Source organism: Sciurus vulgaris (genome assembly GCF_902686455.1).
Source record: "Sciurus vulgaris genome assembly, chromosome: 7".
NCBI classification, from domain to species: Eukaryota; Metazoa; Chordata; class Mammalia; order Rodentia; family Sciuridae; genus Sciurus; species Sciurus vulgaris.
Window position 1 is genome coordinate 87,839,801 of NC_136467.1, and position 17,048 is coordinate 87,856,848.

The following is a 17,048-nucleotide window of genomic DNA, read 5'->3' on the forward strand; positions in this document are numbered from 1 at the left end:
GACCAAGAAAAATCTACAAATAGTGTATCTGACAAAGGATTTATATGAGGAACTCTCTAAACTAAATGGTAGAAAAACAAACATCCAATTAGGAAATGTCAAAAATTTTAACAGACCCTTCATCAAAGAGGAAATAACAATGACAAATCGGCACATAAAAAGATGATCAATATCATTAGCTATCAGAGAACTGTAAATTCAAACCAGTATGAGGTACTGATGCTCCCCAACTGCAGTGGCTAAAATAGAAATACTAGCTATATGAAGTAAGAGCAACTGGATCTTTCATGCATTGGTACGGAGGATGTAAAATGACAAAAATACCCTGGAAAACAATTTTGCAGTTTCTTATAAAGCTAAACATATACATATCATGTAACATAGGAATTATATTCACATGAAAACCTGATTAAGCATTTCAGGTTTGCCTGTAATAGCAAAACACTGAACAAGGCAAGTATTCTTCCATATATGATTGAGTAAATAGACTATGGTATGATCCTATAATTAAAAATTTCATTAATTAAAAGGAATGAATTACCAACATTTACAAGAACTTGAATAGATTTCAAGGACATTGTGTGAAATGAAAATTCCAATCTCAAAAGATGACATGCTATGATTTCTTTTATCTGATATTCCCGAAATGATTAAAAAAAAAAAAAGGCACAGGGTTATAGAACGGATCAGTGGTTACAAAGGATGATAAGATCATTCATATAGACAACCTTAAATAATCTACACATATGAGCACATGTGTATGCACACACATTCACATTAGAGCTAACAAATGAATTCAGAAAAGTTGCAGGGTGCAAGATGAACACAATGAATAATTTTATTTCTTTTTAGCACCAATGAACAATCTGAAAAGCAAATTAGAAAAGCAATTGAATTTATAACAACACCTAAAAGGATTAAACACTTAGGAATAAATCTAACCAAGGAGATAAAAGACGTGGACACTGAAAACTACAAAATAATTGCTGAAAACATGGAAGAATTAAATGTATATAAAACATCTATGTGCATGGATAGGAAAAATACATAGTTAAGTTAGTATTGCCCACAGTGATGTACAGATTCAACACAAAGTCTACCAAAATTCTTTTCTTCATAGAAGTAGAAAAGTCAGCCAGTCCTCAAGTTAATATGAATTTGCAAAGAGCCCCTGAAAAGACAACAATCTTGAAAAAGAAAAAAGAAATTGGAGGACTTACACTTCTTAACTTGGAAAATTACTACAAAGCTACAGCTAGTAAAGCAGTATGATATAATATAAACCAGTGGAATAGAATAAGACAGCCTAGATTTATAGTAACTTTCATACATGTGATAAATTGACAAGGTGCTAAATCCATTCAATGTGGAAAAGAGGGTCTTTGCAACAAACGATATTGGTTAAATCAGATATCATATGCAAAAGAATAAAATTTAACAGGTAGTTTATACCATATACAAAAATTAACTCTAAATTATCTAAACATAAGAGCTAAATACCAGTGAGCTCTTAGAAGAAAACACTGGAGAAAAACTTCATGACTTTGAATTTCACAAACACTTCATGGATATAATAACAATAGCACAGACAACAAAATTAAAAAATAAATAAATTGGACTTTTTCAAAGTTAACAACTTTTGTACATGAAAGGACACTGTCAAGAAAGCAAAATGTCAGCTTACTGAATGGAAGAAAATATTTGCAACATAAATGTCTAATGAAAAAATTAAAATTCATAATATATATAGGACTCATATAACTCAACAAGCACAAACACCAACAGCAACAAAACACCAAACAACCCAATTGAAAAATGGGCAACAGACTTGAATACATCTTTCTTCCAAGAAGATTACAAATGGCCAATAAACATATGAAAAGATGCTCAACATTATCAGTAATTAGGGAAATGCAAATAAACCCATAATAAGATAACACTTCAGAACTACAAGAATGACAATAATTTTTAAAAATGAAAAATTACAGATGCTGGTGAGAGTATGAGAACATTTAGATCCCTGAGCATTGTTAATGGGAATGTAACATGGTGCAGTTGTTGTAAAAAAGAGTAGGGGAGTCCCTCAAAAAAAATTAAAAATTATCATTTGTTTAGCAGTTCCACTCCTAGCTAGATCCAAAGGAACTGAAAGCAAGAACTCAGATATTAGTATATCACTGTTCATAGCAATAGAGATGCACAACTCTTAAATGATCTCATTTATATGAGGAACATAGATTAGGCAAATTTACAGAAAGTAGAGAAAGGATTCCAGGGACTGGGCTGGAGAGGGGACTTATTGAACGATAATGGGCATGGATGTTTTGGCAGGGATGATAAAAAAAAAAATTCAGGTGTAGATAGTGATGGCAGTTATAAAACATTTGAATGTAATTAATGCCACTGAATTACAGTTACAAAGGATTAAAAATTCATGTTAAGTATATTTACTGCAATAAAATAATTAGAAAATAAGTGCTTACGCAGATGTAAATTCACTTTCAGAATAATTTTTCTTCACTATATTCATAGCTCTTGTAAAGTATATATTCATACATTGATGGTATGAGAGTACCTTTAAAAATTAGTTTTAATTCAGGTCTGTTTCTTTGTAGACTTTCGTAAAGTGCACTTTAATTTGAGAGGCATGAAAGGATAAAGTTGAAAAATCTAACTGCCTACATGTGGTTAAACTTTTTAAAAATATACTTGTTAATAGTCAGTTACAATTCCACCACAGTCACTTCAGTTATGTGAACAATGTAGGCTGTGTGTCATTTCTATTAGTTTCTCCACCCTGAGCAACCAACATTTGCAAAGTTAATTGCTTTAAAGAATGGAAGCAGCACTTTGCCAAAAGGAGTGGGATAAAACAGTAGAAATTTTATATTTTCTTCAAAATGCCAAAACTTAAAAATTGTGCGCAACTCTAATGTTTGTTGTTGAAACTTGCCAATCCTTCTGGACTCCATGTGTGAATTTGCTTTTTTTTATTATTTGAAGATGTGGGGATCAATAACTCTCCATATTAAAAGTTTTAAGGACTTTTAAATAATAGTAATCTAGTATTGCTTTTATAACATCACTAGTTTTGTGACTAAAAATTCAAATGGGGACTGGTTTGACCAGTAAAAAATGTAAAATATCTCAAGTACAAATAATTCAGCATGCAAGTGTCATTGGAATGGTGCATAGTCTTTTTAAGGCTTAAATTATACAACAGAACTATAGTAACAAAACATCACAGCTATCAGCACCAAAACAGGCATGAAGATGAATGGAATAGAAGACACAGAGGCAAACTGACATAAATACAATTATGTCATACTAGGCGCAGGTGCCATAAACATACATTGGAGAACCTCTTCAACAAATGGTGTTTGGAAAACTGGAAATCCACACATAATAGAATAAGATTTAACTCCTCTCAACCTGCACAAAACTCAACTTGAAGTGGGTCAAAGTCCTAGGTATTAGACGAGAAACCCAGCATCTACTAGAAGAAAAAGTAGGCCCAACACTCCAATGTATCAGCTCAGGAATTGACTTCCTTATTAAGGAAGTCTTATTAAGACTCCTAAAGTACAAGAAGTAAAATCAATAATAAATAAATGGATGACATCAAACTAAAAAGCTTCTTCACAGCAAAGGAAACAAATCAAGAACATGATGAAGGAGCTTACAGAATGGAAGAAAATCTCTGCTACGCACACATTAAGATATTAATTTCCAGGTTATGCAAAGAACTCAAAAAACTTATCTCTGAGAAAACAAATAACTCAATAAAAAAAATAGGCAAAGGAACTAAACAGATACTTCTCAAAAGAAGAAATACAGTCAACAAATATTGAAAAAAAATGCTCAACATCTCTAGCTATTAGAGAAATTCAAATTAAAACTACACTCCAATCACCTCACTCAAATCAGCATGGCAATTATCAAGAAAATAAGTAACAATAATGTTGGCAAGGATGTGGGGGAAGGGTACACTCATACATTGTTGGTGGAACTGAAAATTAGTGCAATCACTCTGAAAAGTAGTATGGAGATTCCTCAGAAAACTTGGAATGGAGTCATCATTTGACCCAGTTATCCCACTCCTTGGTACATATTCAAAGGAGTTAAAACCAGTATACTACAGGGACATCGATGTTTATAGCAGCTCAGTTTACAATAGCTAAGCTACGGAACCAAACTAGATTGCCCATCAACAGATGAATAGATAAAGAAATTGTGGTATTTGTGGTATATATACAAAATGGAATTTTACTCAGCCATGAAGACTGACTTTATGACAGTTTATGACATTTATGATATTTGTTGGTAAATGGATGAATCTGGAGACTATCATGCTAAGTGAAATAAGCCAGTCCCAATAAACCAAAGGTCGAATGTTCTCTCTGATATGTGGATGCTAAACCTCAAGGGAGGAGGGATAGAAATTCAGTGAATTAGACAAAGGGAAATGAAGGGAAGGGAGAGGAATAGGAATAGGAAAGACAGTAGAATGAATCTGACATAACTTTTCTGTGTACATATACACCGCAGTGAATCTCAACATTGTGTACATCCACAAGATTGGGACCCTAATTAGAATAAGGCATATTCCATGTTTATATAAATATATCAAACTAGATTCTACTGTCATATATAACTAAAAAGTAAAAAGAAAATGAAAAAAAATTTTAAAAAGAAGTTGTGAGGCTTGAATGTAAAGCATTTAAAACATTAGTTGGCAAGAGTAAACATATATGATTCACTCTCACAAGGGATATGTCTGTCCACTTAACATTAATGAATGTTTTAGATTAACACTTCAGTCTTCAATCTTTTCTTGTACTCGGGAAAACTTTACTACCAATGCATTTTTCTAAAAGCATTCTCTTTTTCTGTTGCTGTAATTTGTTTATTTGAGTATGAACCTTTCTCCACATTACCGTATGCTTTCCGTGAGTGACCGTGCTGTGGCTCCTATTTTTGTGCTCATGTAACCATCTCTGTTTGCAATATTGTTGTTACCAGTTGGTGGTGCCAAGCAAACATTTTACCAGAAACTACTGGAATAATTTGTTTGTTTCCAGGTTATCTAAGAAGTTAAGTTTTAAAAAGCTTGGCAGTTATCCCTATATCCAGAATCTTTACTTTCTTTTGTTGACTTTAATATGCCAGAAAGCATAGTTCATGTGGTCTGTTTGGCTCCTTTAACAAAAACATTTCAACGAAAACCTGTATGAAAATTATAACTTCTACTTATATTTTTCCCTACATCATAAAACCTCTAAAAGTAAAATAAAGACTGGTTCTTGTATTCTTTTTTACTGACTGAAGTAAATTATATAGCATAGACTAATATCACCAATAATTAGTATGTTCTTGGATTTCAGCAAACCATGGAAAACTATAATAACAGCATTTTTTATACAGTCATGCACCATATAGCACTGTTACAGTGAAGACCTGGTATGCAATGGTGCTTCCATAAGGTTATATTGCCTAGTAATATTGTAACCATTTTAGCTAGTGTAAATACACTCCATGAGATCAGGAAACAAAATCACCTAAAGACAAATTTTCTAGAACATGCTCTCATGGTTAAGTGATGTTTTAAAACATATAATTGTATATTTTAAGACATATAAATGTTTTAAGATGATTTTCTGTAATATTACTAATCATGTCTTGGCTATTCTTTGGGAAAAAATCTCTTGAAAGTATTAAACACTAAAATATAATTTAAATTCATCATGATTATGTAAATAATTTAAAACGTTTTCTTCTGAAAGCAAGAAAACTTTGGTGTTTCTCATTTGGCATGATTATTTCTATGTTTATATCAACTTATTTGAGAATTGGAAGACAAACTTGTGACAACTACAAAAAACTTCAAGCATCAATGCTAAATTATATCAAAGAGGTGTCATTAAGAAAATAAGATTTCTGAACCTCAATTTTTGCCTCAGGTGAATGAACACTTGTTAATTCATTCCAAAGCATTCACTGCAGGCTTCCTATGGTTTAGTGTCATAGGGCATCACTACTGGAGGCAATATTCCTTTTCAGGTAGTGTTGGCTAAGAAGCATCATCCCGATAAATAACAGTTGATGGAATTTCAGAACTGAGTATGCTAATTTAATAACTGTTAATATATCTGTTTCTTCCATACAAATGGCCTCTTTTTTTTAATCTCTCTGAAACTCTCTATAAATGAAAATTTTCTGCGAATATCTCAGTCCCAACATCATCAGGTTTAATTTATCTCAAAATTAGTACTTATTTAAAGATATAAGCTGCTTTTATTAGTAGTACAGACTGATTAGAAGATATTAATACTTCCAGATTGACAAGAGAATCTTGTTTAATGAAACATATTATTAATACTTTAAATTTTTTTCTCATCTTTCTCCTGCATCAGTAAGTATAATGTCCAATCAAGCCCTTCCAAAGGAACTACCTCAACATTCTAAAGTATATATATGACAAACCTAAGGCCAATATCATACTGAAGAGAAAAACTGAAAGTATTTCTTTTAAAAACAGAAATAAGGATGCTCTACCATGTTTAATTATGCAGCATTTTCAGAAAATTTTCCCATTGCTTAATTAGCCTAAATATCTATGAATGGCATGCCTTGCCCTGCTTCAGTTCAGAGAAAAAATTAGAAGCAACTTTGTTAAACTTTGAAAACTTTTAGTAACACAAATGTCAGTGTCTGGCTTGTCTAAGGAGACTAAACAAAACAAAGACACATAAGTAAATCATCATAAAACTTTCCAGCTTTGAAAACATTTACTTAGATTATTTTGAACGAATGAAACGCAGCAAATGATGTCTTTGTTGAGTTCAGATTTCTTTCAGTCTAGATCAAGCCAGAGTTAATAGAACATACCTATTGAAATGTATAATTAAGAATACATATGTATGCTATGTGGGAAATACTTTGAACTGGAGGAAGCTCTCTCCAAAGCATATGTGCAGTTTCTGTTTTAGGCATTCCTATAGGCAGATCTGCTCACCACCTAGACACCTATAAAGCAGTTGATGGAGTTGGTATCAGGGGGCAGGGGTGACTCTCCTCCTTTTGGTCTATTGCTATCTGAATGCACATGTCCACACAAAGACAACAAGGTTCAAGCAACAACTGAAACAAGGGATGTGGTGGTAAAGTTGGAAAAGCATTATAGATGATTTGTGAAACAATTGAAAACAGTTTAAAATGCTTAATCAGAGCCTATTGTACTCTTTTCTAATATTCTTTTCTAGAAAACTAATAAATTTGCAATACCAGAAGAGTGATAGAGAAATAAATCTTATGAACTGTATACTTTTTAACAAAAAGTGAACCATTGTAAGAACCTGTGTTTTCTCTTCCTTGATATGTTCTAACATTTTTATTATAATTATAGAAATAAATAAGAATTATCTAGTGATGAAAATTTAAAGAGCATTTTATGATGGGATTTTCATCAACATTGCAGTTTATATATAATTCATTCATTTCATTAATCAGGATCCAGTCAGAAGACAGAAACTATATCATTATTGATATAACTTAGTATGAAGCTATTGTCTAGTTCACTGAGAGGTTAAAAGAAAGAACAGCAAAAGGTCACAGAGGTATCAACGAGGAGGAGTAGGTAGCACCTGCTACCACCCGGCGGCGGGGTGGGGGGGTGCAAAGGAAAACAGGTTTAAGGAGTGGCCCTGGGACACCTGGCAGTGCATATGAAGTCAGCAGATAAGCTCAGCTGACCTTATGTCTCTAAGGTCAAGGAAGAGCCTCATGTGCCTGTGACTGGGAATTCAGAGTTGAACATTGACCATCTGCTGCCTCTAAGGAAAAAGAATAAAACCAGTTCTTCAGATATGGAACAAGTTGCAAGCTGGGTTCTGCTATTGCCTCTGAAGGAATTGCCAGATACTAGGATGCGACTTTTAGGAATGGCGAGTAGCTAGAAAGCAAGTAGCCAGGACAAGTCCCTTATCCCTCCTCCAGGCTTAGGGCTTGACCTCTCAACCCCTATTGCCAGAATTTAGAGATCCACCTCCAGCATCAGAAAGCAAGTACAGAATGGTGAGATTGAAGTTGAGACAATAATTTAATTAGCTGTCTAAGTCACCTATAACTGACAATACTAAAAGTTTTGCTTTATTAACTTAATAGATTCCAACCAAATGGAAGAGTTGATCTTTTTTTCTCATACTATATCATGAGCCTGAAATTCTCTTCCTCCTCAATTTTAAGCAACTGTTTCTTTTCCATACTTCTAGTTCAACATCATGACACCAACAATTACCTAGCAAAGCACCATTTCTTCCATCTGGGAACTTCCATTGCATTTTTTTTCTGCTTCTTGTGATATCACTTTCCTCTGTACATTGCAGTTGTTTAGAAATTTCTTTAGAGCTCCTTATAGAAAGGAACTTTGCTAATTCTTCTTCTTAGCATACTGTCTAGAGAGCAGTAGGTGTTGACAGAAGAACTCGATCTCTAGTTACCAGAAAAGGAGTCAGATTCCTGCAGATATGCAGCAGGCATTCAAAGTGGCTCAGACAATTCTTTTCTTTTCTTTTTTTCTTTTCTTTCTTTTTCTAAAAGCAGCCTTTACTTTGGTTTTCACTTCTCCAAGGCCCTGGGAGCCTTCTCAAGTTCTAGTTCTTGGGTCTTGTACACTCTGTTACTCCTTCAGCCACTGCAGGAGCTGAGGCGTGTGGTAGGTGATGATGACGTCAGCACCTGCTCTGCGAAAGGCAGTCATGGCCTCCAATATGGCAGCCTTGAGATCAAATACTCCAGCCTGGGCTCTGTGCCACAGCATGGCAAATTCTCCAGACGCATGGTACAGGACAAGGGGGAGCTCAGGGTGCTTGTCCTTCACCTCCCACACAATGTCCAGGTAAGGCATTCCTGGCTTCACCATGAGCATGTCAGCTCCTTCCTGGACATCCCGGTCCACTGCTTGGAGGGCGAGGCCCCGGGCTCCAGGGGGCAGCTGGTAGCAGCAGCTGTCTCCAAAAGTTGGGCTTGACAGAGCAGCATCCTGGAAAGGTCCATAGAAACAGGAAGCAAATTTGGCACTATAGCTCATCACCGATACCTGTTGCCAAGTCCTTTTGCCATCAGGACCTCCTGGATGGCTTCCACTCGTCTGTCCATCATGTCTGACGGGGCTACTTCCTAACATCTTGCCTTGGCATAGGCCAGGGCCACCTCTGCCAGTTGCTGGCAGCTTTCCTCTGCCCTGAATACTCCATTCTCACTCAGGAATCCGCAGTGACCATGGGAAGTATAGGGACACGGGCAGATGTTGCAGGTCACCAGGAGGTTGGGGAAGGTCTTTCTCAACAGACAGATCACTTCAATAGCTGGGGACTTCTCAGAGTCGGCTGCAGAGCCCCGCTCATCCTTGGGAACTTTGCTGGGGACACCAAAGATCAGGACACAGCACAGACCCTCTTCCACCAGGGGCCTCAGCATCTCTTCCAGCCGGTTCACACGGTACCTGGCCATTACTGGGAGGCTGGCAATAGGCTGTATGTCATCAGGAACATCTGTGACAAAGATGGGGTAAATGAAGTTGGAGGCACTGAGGGTGGTGGCAGCTGTCTGCCAGGTCCAAGGCAGCCCGTGGAAGTAGCCACTGTGCAGAACAGACTGGGGCTGCATGGTGTGGGCCAGAGGACAGCCAGTTGGTTCTTGGGGTGTCTGCTGTGTGCTCAGCTCTGCCTCCTTGAAGACTTGGAACTGCTGCTCCAGACACTGCCGTCCCAGACAATTCTTTTTAACACTAAGCCTCAAAACTGTGCCTGGAAAGAAAGGAGATAGTAGCCCCTTACTCCCATTTGTTTCCCACTAGGTTTCACAGTCTGAGAAGCACTGTTGGAACATTGTACCCTGTTGTACTTTAGAGGAAAACGAACCTGCTTCTAATTCTACCTGTAGAGAGTGGGAAACTTGTAGAGGACCCTTCCTGGTTTATATTCTTCCTGATGAGATTGCTTTGTTATACAAAGTCCAAAGGGATAAAATGAGAAGAAAATATCTACAAACCATGTGGAAAATATAAAGTGTCATCTGATACTCAAAAAAAAAAAAATCAGCATTTGAAATATGAAGAGAGAAAAATGACAGCAATGGCAGTGTCATGATGTCACAGAATGAGTTGCTGAGAAGACCAAGATTTCTAAGTTATAAATTACTGCCACATTTGCCATCATTTCTTCTTTCTCACCTTTCTTTTCTGCTTACACACAAAATATTAATATGGTTTCAGTCATCATAAAAAAGAATTTTTTTCATCCATTAATTCCACAAATATTTATTGAGCTTTTTCTAGTTGCCAGAATAGTATTAGATACCGGCAAGAGAGTTGTTAACACAGAGCCCATCCTTCACAGATCTTTGATTCTAAGGTGATATTCAGGATAATGTAATATTTAGAATCATATCATCTCTATTATAGAATTGTAGAAATTAAAGTTTAAAAAGCTTTAACTGATAAATACATAATTTTCTGAGGGTGTACCAAATCTTTGGAGCTGGAAGGCAAAAAGGCCAGTATCCCATTTTATGTTTATTATTTATCAAGAAGGAAACAGGACTTAAAAAGGTTGTGAAGATTTTCATGCCCCTCATTTGATAGACTGAGATACCAATAGTTTCCAATATTTAGGATTCTCAGAATTAGTGAAAATCCTAAGCCTCTAAGAGCCATGTTTAAAGAATTTTTTTTGGCGGTGGGGAGGTCAATGACTTGCATTACAAAACTTGGAAGCTTCAACAGTTGCACTAAATCAAGATTGCAAGTCTAATATTCACCTTACCATGGAGAGGAAATGGAGGGCTCAGCAGAGCACTCAATTTGGTTTGGAATTTCTTTTGGTTAGTAACAAAAATATTTGTTTTGTTAGGAAAGTAAAAGCAGCAGTCTAGATTATGTGCTGATATTTTCACAAGAGGGACTCAAACTATTTAGCTAAGTTTAAAGATACTTGTAATCACCATTTGATCCAGCTATCCCACTCCTTGGCCTATACCCAAAGGACTTAAAATCAGTATTCTACAGTGATGCAGCCACATCAATGTTTATAGCAGCTCAATTCACAATAGCTAGATTGTGGAACCAACTTAGATGCCCTTCAATAGATGGATCGATAAAGCAACTGTGGTATAGATACATGATGGAATATTACTCATTCATAAAGAAGAATAAAATTATGGCATTTGCAGGTAAATGAATGGAGCTGGAGAATATCATGCTAAGTGGAATAAGCCAATCCCCAAAACCAAAGACCAAATGTTTTCTCTGATAAGTGGATGATGATAAATAACAGTGGGTGGGGTAAGGGGAGAATGGAGGAATGTAGGAATACTGGATTATGTAGAGGGAAATGAGGGATGGGGAGGGGATGGGGGGAAGGAAAGATAATAGAATGAGACAAACGTCATTACCTTATGTACAAATGGTGTGACTCTACATCGTGTACAACCAGAGAAATGAAAAGTTATACACCGTTTGTTCACAATGAATCAAAAAAAGAAAATCACAAAAATTTAAATGATGTATAAAGAAAAAAATAAAGTTACTTGGTAACTGTCATTAGAATTGCAGAATCAACACACCTAAAAAATGAAAGTCCATCTTCAGAAGTTTTGCTTACTCAATACAACCCAGTTATTAAATTTCATCAAGCAGAAATATACAATTTTTGCTACATTTTTAAATGCATGTTTTCCACATTTTAGCAAATGTGATACTAGAATTTGCCTTAAAAGTGTTTGATATGCTTTTTTCATGAAAATTTCTTTTTTCCCCTTTTTTCTATCTTCCAAGATAACATGACACTTTACTTTCTAAGTCTGGCTTATTTTATTTAACAGGAGACCAGTAGAGGTTGGGGACTGTGGGGAGGGATGAGAGGAGGGAAAGAGGATGTAATGGGCAATGAAATTGACCAAATTATGTTATGTGCATATACCAATATATCACAATGAATTCCACTATTGTGTATAATTATAATGTACCAATAAAAAATATTTGGTATACTTTATTCTCCTTTCAATGATTCATCTTACAAATAATTATTCTCTGAACATAAAAAGTTATGGTACATGACTAGAATGAGAATCAAACAATCCTTATGAAAAAGTGATTATTAGTGAAAACACATAGCCATTTATTTTTAAATCAAAAAACTAAATTGATATTTTGTTCAGAGAAATAACAAAGCAAATGTTTTAACATTTTAATCTTTTAGATCTTTGATTATTGAGAATCAAAATAAGATCAAAACAGATACCTAGCTGTGTAAAGAACAGTGGATTGCACAAAAGGATTAAATACATCATCCTTTTTGTGTTAAATTACATTGCAGTGGAAAATAAAAGTAATTGGTGCAAAATTATGAAGCAATTTCTTATGTTAGCCAAGGATTCCATTAGTAAGGACTGATTTGGCCTTTAAAATATCAGATTAAGAAATTGGTATTATTGTGTAAATGAGATAACCCACAAGTGAAATACAAGATTGTGTTCTTAATGCCCTTACTGTATCATGAATGGAGTATAGTATAGAAAACCAAAAATGCCCATATCTTAACTGGTAGAAAATGGAAATCAACATAACATTGTATTTCATATAAAGTTTCACCATTTAAACTTAAAATTCTCCTTTGATGGAAACTCTGAATTTTTTGTCTATTTGTAGGATCAACTTTGAGAAAAATACCAGCTGGGTAGTTGTGCTGTTCATGTCACCTCCTCTTTCCTGCATGAATAACACCCGTGTTTGCTTGTTTTTCTAAGGACAATGAGTATTACAAGGAACAAAGCATGATTTTCATCATCTCTAAAGATCCTAAAAAAAATTCTGACTTTGCTTTGGGCTAATACCTAATCTAACTTTGAGAAAGTTGTCCTATGAAACTGCTTTCTCATCTGGAAAGCTGAGAATTTTTTTTTTAAAAAAGAATGCATGTTTTAAAAATGTTATCATGTGCATGTGAGATATGTAATAAATGTTAGCATTTATCTACCTTGGGTGTTTTTAAATTTCCAACTGATTGAACTTTACATATTTTAAGGAGTTATTTGTCTCCATATAACACAGGACAAGGCTTGATGGAGTCAGTTTAGGAAAATGAACACAACTTCTGATGTATAAACTTTCTCATTGCCATATTGGTTTGTTAAACATAATCATAGTGGGCATAAAAGAAAAAAATCTATTTTATTTATATTGTGAGGAAACAAATATTTGGAGTTTATGTTGATAACCTTTGGAAATACTAGAATTTGCACAAAAATTTTGTTTTATTTTATTTTTTCTAGATATTTCCTAGTTTTTCAAAACAAAATTTTAGTTGAGCTTGATCCAAAGTTCATCAAAAATAGCCATTAAAAGATTTATAATTGGGTAATCATGTATAATTAAATTTGTTCATATATTGGGCATGTCTGAAGTAAATATTTCATTCTTTTCTCACTTTTCCTCTCCATCATGCCTTTAAAATCTTTCCTTTACTGTGGGTGAATTCTATAAACAGTGGTCACAGCATGGATACTCAATGACTCACCAGGCTATAGGAGCTACATAACTATAAAAGGAAAGGGGAGGAGAAAAAGAGAAAGGGCAGGAAAAGAAAAAAAGAAAAAAGAAAAAAATAGGGAGACGATCAAAGGGTACAAAGCTTCACTTATGCAAGATAAATAAGTGGCTGTGAGTGTAGCTCAGTGGTAGAGTGTGTGCTTAGCATGCAGGATGCTCTGAATTCCATACCAGCACCATGTAAAAATACACATAACATTTTTGTGTCAATTATACCTCAATAAAACTGGGAGAAAAAAAGTAAGAAAAAGAACTGGGTGTGGTGGTGCATGACTGTAATCCTAGTGACTGGGGTGGCAGGGCAGGAGGATCACAAGTTCAAAGCCAGTCTCAGGAACTTAGCGAGGGCTTGTCACAAAGTAAAAAAAAAAAAAAAAAAAGAAAAATTCCTGGTACAAAAAACAAAAAAAAAAAGAAAGGAAAAAAAAGTGAGTTCAATACAGCCAAAAGAAGAGGAAAAACAGTGTGAGACACAAACTAGAGTATTGACCAAACTGAGAAGAATGAAGAAGCAAAGCTGGAAACATGCCAGAAAGAAAACAAAATTCACCATTATACCAAAACAGAGATTTTACCAATTCTGAATGGAAGAGTTGTAAATTATATCAGAACTCTAATCTGTTTTTTTTTTTTAATTTTTGTTACAGTATTTGTAATTATGCTTAAATTCAATAGTAATTAACGTGCAGTTATTGTTCTATAAAATGGATCAGTCACATTGAACGAGTGTCTTCTATTGTATTTATACAATGTCATAAATTGAATCACTGTTTTAGAGATGCCTTAAGTATGTGTTTGAACTTCACTATAACTTAAAATCGTAGCCATAATATTAATGACCAACGCAGACAGACCTTGCATGAGCAACACTTCCAGAGTGCAAACCAAACCTCAAATATGATCTTTCAGTTGATTGTGAATCTTACCTCGATGGGTCACAGGGTAAGAAGGGTCATTGTGCATCTTTCTTAAACAGACCACAGTTGTAAGATGAAATGGTACCAGGAACTCCTTCTCAAGGTGCAGAAGACAAAATAAAGAATAAAGGAAATACGGCTTCAGTACTTACCATATGCTGGGCCTGGATTTAAACCTTGAAATAACATATATGATTCTCATGTAAGGGTGACAACACAGACTTAGAAATTTTAAGTGCACACTCAGGTTCACATTGAGTTTGTGAATCTGAGATTTAAACCTGAATACCATCAAAAGATAGTTCTAAAACTAACTCATCACAATGTACCAATCCAGGAAATATACACTTCATTCAAATATTCCATAACTAATTCTTCACTAGTAATACTTTCATAATTCTCTCTCTGATTTGAAGTAAATGGGTGCCATTTTTCTTCAACCAATATGCTCCCGTAAAACACTGAATAGATTTCTAAAAGTCAAAACACAAATTCAAAATACATTGTAGAATCTGGCAATAATATTTCAAACATATAAGCACAAAAATATGTATAGGAAATTTTAAAAAGTTGTTTACATTAAAACTATATTTTGTGAACTCTAGAATAAGCTGCAATTTCACAATTGCAAGTTATTTTCCAATATAAGCCTTTATTTCTCCAAGTGACAATAGTATTAATTATTGACTCACTTTGGAATTGCTCATCCTAATAAGATAAGTACATCTCACCAAAATATTATTTTTTTGTATTTTCTAAACATGTATTTTTTAAAAAGACTAGAGGGGTCAGCAAGAAAGGAAATAGTCTTGGTACTTAGAGGGTTCCAGTTCTTTGGTGACAATGTATATTGAAAAGGCCCATGAACCAAAAATCAATAAGGGAGAGCTTGTCTTAACATGAAAACCAAACAATCTTTGGTAAGTCATTAACTAATTAGTCTAAATCTCAATTTCTCCTTGTAAAAAGGGTAAAACATCTGTGTTGCTCTCCCCATTTGGAATGCTAGTCCTCATCCTCTCCCCAACCTCTCCCTTTTCTGCTTAGCAAATTACAACGGTAAAGTATCACTCAAAAGCCCCCTTTTATTTCCATAGCATTCATTCAACCTCACTTCTAACCCAATGAAACTGGATTACAATGACACTATAAGCATACTACGATAAATATATTGTGTCAAGTAATAATACAGTATAATATAAATTATACACAAGGGTGTTTTCACATTTATTATCTGATAAATGAAAAGTTTGTTGAGGAATGAAGAAAATATATAACATTCAATATCATATAACTCAATATCACTCCAAAGTCTCTAAATAAAAAAATTAGTAATATTGTAGGGTGGTAGTATTAATAGAAGTTATAATAGTGAGAGGCTAAAATGAACACTTACAAAATTACTTCATACAATCATTCTTTTTTGTTTTTCTAGGAGGATTTGATTCTTTCTTAAATGTTAGTGGTTCTCAATAGGTCAGTTGTTCTACATTACAGCTTCATGGAAGATTTTTTTGTTAAATAGCCATACCAGGTCACACAACAATCTTCAAAGGCAGAATCTTCTTTTAAAAAAAAATGTTTAAATGCAAGTGGATGGTGGCACAAGTTTATGTTTACAAAGCTTTTCATGTCTTAAGATTGCACAGCCAGAACTGCTGATATTTCGAAGCAGTAAATCATTGACCCACTTTTGAGGAAGGGTTGGAACATGGAGGATGGAGTATAGAAGATGATCACGTGTGGTATAAGTGTGGACTAGTGAATTGGGCATGATATTTATGAGAGCAAAATAGAGTAACTTAGTTATTGTTTGGATCTGGAATGTCTCCTGGCCCCTGCAAAATCTCATTTGTTGAAAATGGTCTCCAACACAGCACTGTTGAGAGATGGGTCTTTTAGGCAACAATAGGATCATGAGGGCTCTGACCTCATTAGTGGATTAATCCATTTGATGGATTAATAATTTGAATGGTTTTACTGGATGGTGGTGAAAACTATCAGAAGGTGAGGCATGGCTTGAGGAAGTAGGTCACTGGGGGGCATGTCCTTGGGGACTATAGAGTCCCTGGACCCTTCCTTCCCCCTGCCTTTCTGCTTGCCACCTGCCCTAACCTGAGATGCTTTCTTCTGCCAAACCCTTCTGCCATGATGTTCTGCCTCACCTCAGGCCCATGCAGTGAGAAAATCCACTGATACCATGAGTCAGAATAAACTTTTTCTCCTTTAAATTGTTCCTGTCAAGAATTATAATCACAGCAATGAAACACTGGTAACACAAACTTAAAGTTTTAAATTTAGGCCATCATTTATATAATTTCATTCACACTTTGAAGAGAATGGAATGTGTCAATCAGTACTCCTACCTTTTGATTTATACAAGTCCACATAGTTCACATTCGATTGAACTCTTTTCCACTACTAAACTCAAAACTGAGACATTTTCTCCTCTTACTAATAATTCCAATAAGTGTTGTCTTATAACTGTCATCTTTTTATAATAAAAATACAGAAAAAAATTTCTG

At 34.8% G+C, this 17,048-nt stretch overlaps 1 pseudogene across 1 annotated transcript; it reads right to left on the reverse strand.

Moving 5' to 3' along the window:
• Nucleotides 1-8,595: 8,595 nt before the first annotated feature.
• Nucleotides 8,596-9,763, reverse strand: LOC306664976 (delta-aminolevulinic acid dehydratase-like; annotated as a pseudogene). Its single transcript has one exon. The product of its transcript is annotated as a delta-aminolevulinic acid dehydratase-like (transcript).
• Nucleotides 9,764-17,048: the final 7,285 nt, after the last annotated feature.